Here is a 13,681-nt window from a genome sequence, read left to right as displayed (position 1 = left end):
AAGAAAGAAACTAGATTTCTCCGGGGTGACCCTAGAAGGCAGAACCGGGAGTTAGGAATGGCCAGGACTTTCCTAGGACACAGAGGCTGATCTCAGTTCAACTTGGGAAACAACTTTTAAACAAGTGGAGTGATCCTAAGATGACTGCTCTGTCAGAAAGTGCCTTTGGCTGCAAGTAACAGAAGCCCTCCCACAACATGACTTAAACCAGGTAGAAGTTAATTTGTCTCTCACATAAAAGAAGTCTAGAGATAGACACTATTGAGCTGGTGCAGATTCTCCAAAATGTCAACAATGTTCCTGGCACCTTCTTTATTTCTGCCCTGATCGCCTTACTGCTGACTTCCCTCTTCAAATTTCCTCACAGTCACAAGATGGCTGCTGTGGGCCTTGCAGTTTGACTGGGATCCATTCAGCCTGACACTAGTGGTCTACCTCCTCAGTCTCTGTGTTGAGCAAGACCACCTATAGCTTCACAGTCAGCCCCTGAGCTCCTGCCTGGTTCTGTCCACACCCCATAGAACGCAGGTGGCTCAGGAAAGCTGAGCATCAGAGCCTTCTCCAATCCATCCTCCAAATATACCTTGATGAGGTATACCTCCTGAGTGGGAGGGCGATGAGGAGTCTAAAAGGAGGTCTCCTTTAGAGCTTATGTATGGGTCTTGGCTGGACTGAAGCCCTCTGCTGTTGGAGTGTCTCTCTCACCTTCTCTAGATCTCTCCCCCCACCCCCCTGCCCAGTACTCCTCCACTTGACCCCAAGCTGGGAGTGGAGAGTGAAGAGCTGGGAACCAGAGCCCTGTCTTGCTTTGACCAGCTCTGTGCCCTTCTTCTCTTTGCTACCTACCCACATTCCAGGCAGGAGGGAGGGGGAAAGACCAGACACTTACTGAGTTAGTCACTTGGAAAGTTGACCCGAAACTTTCCTCCAACAACTTCTGCCCACATCCCTCGGCAGCACCTGCTTACATGGCCATCGCTACCTGTACAGGGAGTTGGAAGTGGCCGCGGCAGCACCAGACAGCAAAATGAGGGCCGGCAGTGATGGCCCCTCTGGGCCGTGGTTGGCATTCAAGTGCAGAAAAGGGAAAGTGGTATAAAATCTGAGGGCCATGAAGGATAGAGAGAAAACTTCAAGACGAATCCTGGAGAACGGAGAGCTTTGCTTTTGCTCTCTGCCGACGTTATTTCCCAGGAGAAGAAATTCCCCTTGACGGGGTAGCAGAGTGACTCAGAGAGCAGAGCTCTGAGCTACCAGGCAGGCAGCCTCCAGCACGGGTGTGGCCGCTGCCTCGCTCTACCACGGTGGGCAAATCGCCTTCCACCTCTGGGCTTCAGTTTCCCGTCAGTAAAATGACCTCTAAGTTTACTTCCAAACCCCAAATCCACTGTTTCTTAAACAGTCCATTTTCTTAAAAGAGGATCTCTCCTGGGCGTGATGGTCTGAAGCCATACAAGGCATGTGGAGGCGGGTGAGCCTTCAGCAAGGTTTTCTCCTGCACGTACAACGGGAAAAGTGACAGGACAATGGCCCCAGAGAGTCGGGAGCTGGCAAGGCTAGTGGCATCTCCGAAAAAGATAAAAATCCTGGAACTTCCCTGGCGGTCCAGCGGTTAAGACTCCATCCGTGCTCCCACTGCAGCGGGCATGGATTTGATCCCTGGTTGGGGAACTAAGATCCCACATGCCGCGTGATGCGGCCCAAGAAAAAGAAGGAAAAAGAAAAGATTAGTATTCTCCCAGAAATGGCATGTCGTCGATGGAAGTGGCAGTTATCTAATGCCAGTGGGCCAAGCAGGCCACACAGAGGGTCAGAAGAGTCAGATGTTTACCCGACATACGAGAAAATATTAAACATGCCAACAAAAGTCAGGATCCTTGGGATAGAAAAAAAGCCTTTAACAGAAAATGATAGAAGCTGTTTATGATGTAAAACTGGCCAAGATGATAAGCAGAAAAACACTGTAAAAAAAAATGTCCAAAGCATCTCCAAGTATGATGGAGGCATAAGAAGTAAAGGACCATGAATACAAGTGCATGGGTGCCGTGTCCTATGGCACAATGAGCCACTACTTACCGATAGGTCAGTAGCCAGCTTTATACCAAGGGAATCAAAGGTACAGCCCAATCCCTGGCCTCAGGGAGGTTACCATCTAACTGGGAGGTGAGGATGGGGGGATCCACGTGGCTGGCTTCTGCCTCAGAGCTGCACCCTGGACGTGCAAAGGAGTCACCGGGTGTATTAGTCAGCTCGGGCTGCCATGCAAATCCCACAGGCTGAGTGGCTTCAATAACAGAAACTTATATTCTCACAGTTCTTGAGGCTGGAAATCCAAGATCAAAGAGTTAGGAGGTTGGTTTCTCCTGAGGCCTCTCTCCTTGGCTTGTAGACGGCCGTCTTCTCCCTGTGTCTTTACATGGTCTTCCCTCTGTGGTTCTGTGTCTTAATCTCCTCTTCTTATCCGGACACAGTCATACTGGATTAGTGCCCACCTTAATTAATTACCTCATTAAAAGCCCTGTGTCCAAATACAGTCACATTCTTCAGAATGCACTGGGGGTTAGGGCTTCAGCATATGAGTATAGCGGGGAGTATACAGTTCAGCCCATACCTCCTGGAAAGCGTTTGAAAGTACTGACATCCAGACTCCACCTTCAGAGACTGGGAGACTTGGGTTTGGCCTGAAGCCCAAACTATTTTTTAGTATTTAAAAATATTTTCAGTTTCTTTCTTTTTTAAAGCTCCCCAGCTGATTCTCAGCCAGCGTTGAATACCACTGAGCTAAAGTAACAGTCGGACACGATTGGATGCCAATTGCGTGCCAACCCACGTGATGACGTGAAGTCTAAGTACAACAGAGGAGTGTCTGGCCGTCACGGCCAGAGGATTTGACAGAGACTTCCCAGTGGGTGGAAGGGATAGGAAGATGTACATTGACAGAGCAGGGTGAGGCCTCCAGCAGCTTTGCAAGTGGGGCCTTGCTTGATGTAGTGAACGCCTGCCTCTCAGGAGGGGTGGCGTTGCCTGGTTTGAGGGAGAAGGGGCTGTAAATAAAGCAGCCACCACAATCGGGAGCCATGGTGGGCTTCTGAGCAGGAGCGCGATGTTGTAAACATGGTGATCGCCCAAGATCAACCAGCAGGACGGATTAGAGGGCCTGTGGGCAGTAACGCCCAGGCGGGGATATTGTCATGGCAACAGTACCTACACACACACACACACACACACACACCCCATGAGGGGAGGGGCGCTTCCTCAGAACACATAGTGAATATGCAACCACAGCTCAGCAAGAGTTCACAAAGCCTAAAGAATTCTTAACTGGACATAAGAAGTCATAGAGTATGCAATCCTTTATGCAGTTCAAAACAGGAATAATGCATCTATGCTGTTACAGGAGAGGACAGAGGTTCTATGTGAGGCAGAGGGCGGGATTAAAGATCGGGAGCTCACCGAGGACGGCTCTGGAACACTGATGGTGTTCTGCTTCTCTTTTTTTTTTTTTAATTTTGGTTTGCATTTTATTTTTGTATTGAAGTATAGTTGAATGGCAGTGCTGTGTTGGTGGTGTTCTGACTCTTGATCTGCAGGGTGGTTGTGTTGGCTCACTCACTGATGACCTCATCCAGCTCCCTACCCCTGATTTATACGCTTTTTTGTACGTCGTACATTATAGTTCAATAAAAATGAAGTTAAATTTAAAGCAAGCTTCATGATATCCCATTAAGAGCTTTACCACACATATGTAACCAACACCCTATGGGTGGGCATTTTCCACTGAGGTTATTATATACAACACTGCAATAAATGCCCTTGTAAACACAAAAATTTTTTTAAAAGAACTCTTAAAGCCCACATGTGTAAAGCTCTTTTCAGCTTACAAAGTGATTATATGTATAAATATTATATAAATATATACATGTAAATTAATATTTATTTATAGAACTATTTTAAAATAATATATAAATATAGTAGCCTTTAAATAATATAAATATATATACATAAGTGTTATCTCACTGCTCCTACAGTGACCTACAAGGAGAGGAGAGGCCAGGAAACCCCACTGAACAACAGAGAAGTCGTGAGTGGGCAGAGTTCCAGGGTTTGTCGGTCCCTCGGCCCCGGGTCGTGGATGTGGGTGCCCTAGGAAGCCTTCCTCGGCCCTCGGGCTGCAGACTCTGCCTTCTCGTCCCCAGTGCGGCCTCCAGACGTTGATGAGGGCTGGTTGAAAGCAAAAGAGGAGCAGCCCATCCTTGACGAAAGGGAAACCAAGGCCGGCCGGCCCTTAAAGGTTCTGTACCCACCGAAGGTAAGATACTGTGACCGCAAGTGTCTGGTTTCAAAAACAGGAAGGGGGAAACCAGCACAGGGCAGATCTGGAATCGTTCCATGGAAGTGGAATGAATAACTCCAAATCCTGCTTTCTCTGGCACTCACGGTGGCCTCCGTGAGCCGGGCAGCTTGCTTCCTCGAGAATGTTTTTGTCATTTTGTCATCGTGCCTCTCACAGTGGGGGGCGATGGGGGAGGGGCGTGGGAGGGGCCACCAGAGGCCGGGTCCTGCTGAGGAAGGAAAGGGAGAGAAGATGGGGCAGACCCAGCCCTGGGAGGAGGCCCAGGGGTGCAGGCTGGGGGGCTCTGATTTCACAGTCCTGTCACTGTGTTAGTCAGGGTTCTCTAGAGAAACAGAACCAATGGGATACATACAGATTCACAGAAAGAGATTCATCACGAAGGATTGGAGCACGTGATCACGGAGGCTGAGAAGTCCCACGGTCTGCCGTCTGCAAGCTGGAGGCCCAGGAGAAACAGGGAGGTCATCAAACTGAGTCCAAAGGCCTGAGAACAAGTTACAAGCCCTAGGAGAGGCTGAAGGCCCAAGAACCAGGAGCACAGGTGTCCAAGGGCAGGCGAAGACGGCTGTCCCAGCGCAAGCAGAGAGAGAATTCTCCTTCCTCTTTTTTATTCTATCCAGGCTCTCGACGGATTGGAAGATTCCTACCCCCATCCGTGAAGACTGTCTTCTTTACTCAGTTGACAATTCAAATGCTAATCTCTTCCAGAAACACCCTCACAGACACAGACTCAGAAATAAAATTTTACCCGCTACCTGAGCCTTATCAAGTTGACACACAAAATTCACCATCCCACACCGGTTCTAACAAGTGACACAGAATAACCTGGGGAAGCCATAGGGTGCAAGAACGAAGTCCCCTGATTAGGTTTAGGTGCAACTGGCCAGCACTCCACTCATGACCCTTCACGGGGATGGAGGCCGAACCTTCTACTTCCGCCTTTTCTCTTCTGGAAACTGGAGGGAAGCAGTCTGTGTGTGATGTCTGGAAGCAGAAGAGACAGACCTTGAATTTGGAGCTTGCTGGGAAACCGTCCAACCTTCAAAGCTGCGCTGTTTCCTCCCTGCGCAGGGGGGATAACAGTGTTTACCAGGAAGTCTGAGATGATGCTATGAAGCACCTGGCACATAGTAGGACATCAGTAAAGATTAGGTCTCCCTTTCGGTTTAGCTTATCGGTAAACAGCTCTTGGCTACACGATCCAACTTATTGATGTATGTGATTATCTCCACCCAAGATTCAGGGGAGGGAATGCCCTATCTCAACCCCATTTCCTTTTTCTGCCCTGAACTCCTTCAGCACTTTATCTCTTCCTGTCTCATTCTCATGCTGACTGTATAATTGTCATGTGTGTGCACAGCTTATTTCTCCTGCTATACTAGGAGATGGTTGGGGGTGAGAACTAGGCCATTTATTTTGGGGTCCCCAGTGCGTGGCACGCTGCAGCACCTTGAGGTGCTCAGGAAATGTGTGTTGAGTGCCTGAATGAATAAATGCATGAACGTTCATTGGGCAGAATGGCCTATGATTCTCCATCTAAGGTTGATATAGGGTCCGTGAGGTCAATGTTAGGATTTAAAAGCACTTGAGGGACCCTTGATGGTTCTGACACTATTTGGAGCCGAGAATGACCTTTGAGACTGCTCGGTCCATCCATCAGAGTCATCAGTTTCTACTCACTCCTCCTTGGGCTGAGGCTGTGATACAAGAGCAGTACCCCAGCCACTGCCCTTGCTTATCTATTATGTTGGACTGGGCCCCCCCGAGAAGCTCAGGGCCTGGAGCCACTGGACCCCGGGTGCCAATCTGAGAGGGAGGGCCAGCATCTGATGTACCCATCTGTGTCAGTCAGGGTCCCCGTGGGAAACACAGGATGCAGTCAAAGGGTTAGTTGAAGGGAGTTTAGGGAAAACACATGGGTAGCGTGTCCAACACTCTGTGTCCACCAAGGGACAGAAATGTGCCTAGGAGACAGTACCAGTGGGAGGCCGACGCTGTGCCTATGTCTGCAGGGGCACCGGGAAGAGATAGACCTGCTGGTCCAGTGACAGCTGAAGCTCCACAGCGGCCCCCCAGTGGCCTTGAGTAGAAGAACGCAGACATTGTCAAAGCTATGACCTGACGGGGAAGGGGCAACCAAATATTCCAACCCCTCTCTTCCCTTTCCCTCTGATCTCCTGCTGGTGCCTCTCATTGGCCAAATCCAACCAGAAGCCAGAGGGCCAGGGAGCCTGAGAGGTAATCCAGAGAGGTCAGACTCCTAGGTCAAAGGACTAAGAATAGACCAGGAAGGGCAGATGGAGATTTAACAAGACAAACACCTCAAAGGAGATCAGCTTCCAGCCAAAGGAAACCCTGGGCAGGGTCACCAGTAACATCCTGGAGACTTTGAGTACATTTTGGCTGCATAAATTCTCTCCACAGCCCTTCTACATGCCAGGCACTGCAGTAACTCTGGAGAATCATAAGCCTGCCCAGAGGAATTCACAGTCCTGGGAAAGAAGCAAAATGACCTCTTTTTTTATCCTTCTTGAGACTGTTATCAGCCTAGAGCAACAGGTGGGGCTCCAAAGCTCCAGACGGTTGTGACCCGAGTTACCCTGGAAAGTTCTCCAGACCTACATCACGATCTACAGCTACATCAAGATCATATGAACTTCAGTGACCATGAATTCGGGGTGGGTCACTATCTACCAGGCTTTTTCATATTATTGTATGTAATCCCCACATAGTCCCATGAGGGATGCAAGAACTAATATCTCTTTCCACCCTCCCCACATTTTTTCAGATGGGAAAATCGATTGACAGATGAGAGGGGAACCCAGGCTTTATGACCCTAGAAACCCTGCCCTCTCTCTTCTCCCATGAACCAGGGTGTCTGAGGGCCTGACCAGGCTCCCAAATTCACCCTGCTCCCCAACTAGTCCTGAGGTGGCCTCAGCCTCCTGAGGCAGAGTAGACAGGGCTCAGAGGGTCAGGCTGGACCACAGCACAGCTGTCTGAACAGAAAGAGAGGTGATGGGTGCATGGAACAGGGTAGAGTCCTCATGCCACGCAGCACCCGCTGGGAGAGAAGCTTCTCTTGACTCCTCTCTGACACCACCCCAATCGCTCACCTCCTATGTGAGCTCAACCACGTGTCTACTCCTCTCTTCTGGAAACAGTTCAGAAAACATGCTCTCCCAGGATCCAAGCAGGAGCAGCGACCAGGGCCGGGGGCAAGAGCAGGAAGATGCTCAGCACATGGACCCCAGAACAAGGTGCGCCCTACAGGCCAACCTCGTCTTCAACTGGCATCCGCGAGGCTTCTGCAAACACATGAGCTGACCCTCTGTGACTGTGACAAACTTAGGAAGGTCAAATCAAAGAGCGTGAAACAGCCAGAGCGTAGAAGGTGGGTGTTGGGTCCGGTGTTGCTGCATGGGGAGAACTTGGTTTCCATGACTATCCAGGGCCACCCCCAAAGTCACTGGCACTTCTTGGGTACCACTTGCTGCAGCTGAAGGGGGCTCCGGGTTTGGCAGGGCAGCTGGTAGAAGAGTACCAAGTCCCTGGGCTCTTGCTGGATTTGGACACCATCCAAGAGGCTGTGGGACATCCCAACAGGAATCAAGTGTACAGGCATGGTGGCAGTTGCTGTAGTTGAACCCACCAGGTCTGGGGACCCCACCCTACCTGTGGGCAGAGTAAATCCACCTCCGGGCATTATGGCTCTTCCACCTGGTATCAGCCCACCCAACCTCAGTGGGGATTCCCCCTCCTCAAGGGAGACTATTAGACGTGACCTCTCCAGTCTCCTTGGGACCCTTTTCACCAGGAATTAGGGGCCCACCTCCCTCAGAAATGCAGTACCTGGGGTACTGTTGAGCCTTCTCAGTCACTTTTTTTCCTGAAATGCATCTTGTGAAAGTGTGTAGGGTGATTGTGAGCTTTTTGTCTCCTCTTTGCAACATTAACATGGGCCAATAATCCATGCACAGAACAATTAAATTGAGTGGGGGAAACAAGCAAAGGCTTGAGAGTCAGAAGGCTGGGTCTTCATCCTAATTCTGCCACGGACCAATCCTTGTGCTTGAGGAAGTCACTTTACCTCTCTGGGAAAGTCGGGGAGAAGATGGAGGCCCCTACTTGGAGCACCCGTTTGGCGTTTTCCAAGTAATCCTTGAGCCTCAGTAGCCATGGCTCCGTTACCTCTCCTGTGAGGAGACCCTTCTGGCACCCTGCACCCCACCAAAGCTGATCTCTGGGCCCTCCTCACCTTACACACCTGTCCATCAATACCTACCCTAGAGACCCAATGTTCTTGTATGAGACCAATTCATTCCTTCATTGGGCAATGACTTATTGAAGACCTACTAAGTTCTGGGCCTTGTCAAGAAGGAAGACTAGGTAACTTCTCAGGACAGAGGGGTTCTTTAAGGGTCTTTACTCCCAGCAACTGTGAAACTGAGACAGGGGAAACCCTTTGATTTAAGCAGCACAAATGGCATCCCATCTCCTTCGCTCTTCTCTTCCCTTCGCCTCCTGGCACAGAGCTGTTGGTCAAGGAGATGGTTGGGGAGGGTGATGGGGTATTTGTGGAGAAGGTGGAGGATGTGGGAGCTCTTTGTACTGTTCTTGCAACTTTTCAATAGCTTTGAAACTACTTCAAAATAAATCTTACTTACTTAAAGAGCACGAATAGTGGAGGCTCGGGGTCGGGTGGAGACCAGTGGGTGGAATGCTTAGGGGTAGTAGGCATGAGAAGACCCTACCCCCCCCACCCCGGTCAGGCCACCGCACTGACCTGTGGAAAAAACCATTCCCATTGCAGCGGCCGGCACAGGCTGAGAGAACCAGGCTGGGGGAGGGCCTTGGGCTTGTGTCCGGCTTCACCACTAATTCTGTCATTTATTCAACAGCTCTCTGTGGATGACCCGCCTTCTACCAGGTACGGTGTGGAATGCTGTGTGGGTGTGGATGAATTGCTTCCCCTCTCTGGGCCTTGGTTTCCTAAACTCTAAAACGAGTTATTTGGACTCAGTGGTGCTTATGGGTCCTCCTAATGCTCACCCTTTCTGAGTCCATAAGAAAGGCTCTGGGCCATCTCATGTCTGGACCTTGAAAAGGGGTGCTGGGGGCTTTCGGGGTAGGTTAACACTTGCTTTATCCAGCATACAGAAGGCGAAGGGAAGAGAAGCAGGTTTGGAGTCAGCCAGACCCCCTCGATGTTCCAGGGCTACCCTTTAGCATCTGTAAACCTTGAACTTGGACTAATGAATGAACCTGTCTGCACCTGGTCACCTCTCCTGTATGAAGTGGTGACATCAACACGTGCCCTCAGGGTTGTGTTGGGGATTCCCTGAGCCCTCCCTGCGCCGCTCAATGCCTTCCCTCTTCCCCTTCCCCCTCAAATCGCATCTCAGGGCCCTGCCAGCCCCAAGGAGCCTGCTTCGTAATGACCTCTTTGGATGAAAGGCGCTGGGGCAACAGGAAGGACTGTTGTTTTAACTGCTCTGCGTTTCCTCCCTTTGTCTCCAGCATTATAAACAAGCCTATTCCCCAAAGCCACATCTGATAATCCAGCTGCAGGAGGTCAGCGGTCAAGCAATCAGAAATGCTCTTAGCCGGGATTAGGTAATTCAGAGCTGGGCTTGATGCCTGCAGCAGGTTGGAACCAACCCATCCTTGATGACACCAAGGCTGTCTGGGCACAGATGCCCCTTGGGAAGATGCCAGATGCCCAGACAGAGCAGGAGTGACTGGGGCAAGGGTCAGCCTGTCCACAGGGCTCCCTGAGACAGCTCCCAAGCCAGCCCAGCCTCAGGACCTGAGGCCATGACCAAAGGCCCTGCCTGGGGAGGTCCTTTGCAATATACGAAGCACTTTCACCCATCTCAGCTGATCCTTGCAGCCACCTTGTGAGGGAGATAGACAGGCAGAGCGTTTAGAAGAAAAGAACCTGGGCCCAGAGAAGAGACGGGCCTGCTGAGGGCCCACAGAGCAGGGAAAGAGAGAGCAGAACCCCTGGCTCAGGTTTCTGGACCCAGACAGTCGGAGACATCAGCCTCCCAGGCTTGTCACAGAATCTGTTGGGTGACAGGACCCTCTTGCCCCTGTGTGGAGCGAGCCCACAATCTGCTTCAGTATTTCTCTAATGCACTGAAAGCAAGCCAATTAGGTGATACATTTAAAGAACACTTACTGTGTGTGATGTTATGTGGGGACCAGAAGACTCCTCTGGCATTAAATGGAGGCATTAAATGGAGGAATAAACATATCAATAACAGATATACTCAAAAGAACTCCCCCTTTAGTCAGCCAACCCACTTGATGTGTACTAGTTGCTCTAGTTAATTACAGCTCAGCTGAGCTTTCCGGCAGGGAAAGAGTTAATGGAGCTGTTATTTGTGGTCACTTATCTCCCACATAAGCTCTTATTTCCCTAAATTGGTTGAGACAGGAGAGGAAAGAGAAGGGGGGAAATAGGAAGAGAGAGAGGAAAAATGGATTAGTTTCAAGATCAAAAGATGCTCAGAGATCCAAAAGGAAATACAAGCTCCGGGGGTGGGGGGATTTTCAGGACTCTGTATCCTCTTGATAAGGAACTAGTTCTTGGGATAGCCCCGCCCTCCTGTCTACAGCCCCAGGCCCGGGTCCCCTCTGCAGTGAGAGCAGGCGATGCACTCACTCCTGGAGCTGGTGAGCAGCTTAGACCCCACAGACCCAGACCCGGGAAACAGCCCTAAATCCATGACAAGAAAGAACAACTAGGAAACACCTGCTTTGTTTCAGGTATGGCTTATGTCGATGACAAGTGTGAACGCAAAAATATTGGCTCAGCTCGCCTGTGCAAAGTAAACACACATTCAAACACATTTCCATTTATCCACAGGCACTTGTGATCCTCACCGAGGCCTAACCTAAGAGTAAAGCAGTGTGGTTAGCCTTGATGATAAAAGTATAAGTGGAGGGATGAAGTAGGGGCTTTCCATGGATGCTGGGGACTTAAACAGGAATTTGAGACGGTTTCATGTGGAAAAAAAATTGAAGGAAGAACTGCAATAACTCATTGCCTTGATTTTTTTCTCACAAAATTAGATAAAAACTTCTCAAACTGTTCGAGATTTGGAATTTGGGGGACCAGAGCTGAGGACAAATAAGGGAGTTCACCAGATAGAGGGATGCAGATAAAACCCATTAGCTGCTCAACAGATTGATGGAGGAACTACACATGGGGAGCTGGGGCCAGGCATTCTCACCTCTGCTCTCTGATGGAGCAGGCACGTGTTATTTCTGCTGAGGCTCTTTGATCACACTTCGTTCTGGTCCTTGTAGCCCCATTACCAGCAGGAAAGGTGATGCAGCAGAGAGAGAGAGAGGGAGAGAGAGAGAGACATTGACAGGACCTACAGATACTTTGTAATCCAGGATTCATGTAATGCAGCCCTATCCTAGGTGTGTCAACCTGTCCCATCTCTTTCCTTTTGCTTCTTGCCAATGTTTTTAATTTATTTAGTAAACCATGCTATTTGAGCATCTCATTGTGAGCCTATTTCATGACCCCTGGGAAAACTTGACTGAACACTATTTACAGTACCAAAGCATCAAAATATCTCCAGACAACAAATCCAAAAGATGAAGGGCATTTAACTTGGCAAAGACAAAACGAAAAGCATTTCAAGTAGAAGGAATGGCATGGGCAAAGGCCCTGGGGCATTCCCCTCCTTTTAGGGGATGGTATTGGCAGAATGTTGCATGGGATGTATTTATTGTAGGCTTCTAAATAGTTAGGGTTTTTTTGTTTGTCTTTTGGTTCTACTCTATTCTAGTTAAAAACAAAACAAAAAATAAAGCTACTTTGGAATGATCTGGTCATAGGAAAGAAAGTACTGAAAGTGGAAGGTTCTAGAGTGAAGTTGACGGGGGCCTTGGACAGGTCCAGGATGTAAACCTGCATGACCCAAATGCTTCACTCTGTCCCTTTCGTCTTAACAATGATACTGTTCTGACAGTGAGGCCTCATCTATCTCACATAGTTGGAGAAGGAGCCATTTTACAGAAGTCAACTTTGCAGATAACAAAAGTTTACTTTGTAAAGCACTAAGACTTTTTTTTTTCTATGCTATAAGTCATTCTAAAATTTTTTGGAAGAATTTGTAAGTAGGAAAGAGGTTGTGCCATAATATTAACCTATAAAATAAAATCAACATTTTTCATACAATATGTAGCAGATGCAATGCCACGGCTCACCAAATCCTGTATCATATTCCTTCTTCCTATGTATGACCACACTTTCTGTCCCCTTGCAGGTAGGTGGGCCACGTGACCAGTTCTCACCAATGAAATGTGGACAAACATGACGCGTGTCATCACTATGCTGAGGCAGTGAATATGGAGGCCTCAGGTTGGGACAGAAGAGCCAATTAGAGCAGCTTCGATCCCTGAGTCACCACTTATAAGATAATAGCCCCAGAAGGTTGTCTGGATTGACAACAATCCTGTGTAAATAAGAAAGAAACGTCATTGGATTAAACCACTGAGATTTGTTACTGCAGCATAACCTAGCCTATCCATACTAATACATAATATAATCATGAGAACAACAAAAGTAAAAATACACATTTTTTAAAAATGCATGGAGAAAACACTCCAAAATGTTTATAAATCTGTTTTTAGATTATGGTACTTACAGGTAATTTAAAAAAAATTTTTTTTGTATATTTTCAATATTCTATAATGTAATATATTATTTTAAGTGGAAAAAATAATTTTCTTTTAAAAGCCCCAAAAGTTATTGTTGGAGGCATAGACAGATCGATGAATGGAACAGAATAGAGATCTCAAAATTAGACCCACAGAAATATGTCCAACTGATTTTTGACAAAGATGCAAAATGATAAAGAATAGCTTTTCAACAAATGTGCTCGAGTAATCGGACATCCGTGGTAAAACAAAATTAATTAACTTCCACTTAAACATCATATCTTATACAAAAATTAACTCAAAATGAATCACAGACTTCAATGTAAAACATAAAACAATAAAACTTTTAGAAAAATATAGGAGAAAATTGTCAGAATCTAACACTAGAATAAAGTTCTTAGACACATGATCCAGAAAAAGAAAACTGATTAAATTGGACCTTATCAAGATCTAAAACTTTTGTTCTGCAAAAGACCCCATTTAGCAGATGAAAAGACAAGCCACAGAGTGGGAGAAATACTTACAAACCACATATCCAACAAAGAAGTAGTATCTAGAATATATAAAGAAATCTCAAGACAAACAGGGCACAAAGGATCCAATTAGAAAATAGGCAAAAGACATGGGCAGACGCTCCATCAA

The sequence above is a fragment of the Balaenoptera ricei genome, chromosome 6 (assembly GCF_028023285.1).
Source record: "Balaenoptera ricei isolate mBalRic1 chromosome 6, mBalRic1.hap2, whole genome shotgun sequence".
Classification (NCBI taxonomy): domain Eukaryota; kingdom Metazoa; phylum Chordata; class Mammalia; order Artiodactyla; family Balaenopteridae; genus Balaenoptera; species Balaenoptera ricei.
Note: the sequence above shows the minus strand (reverse complement) of the source record.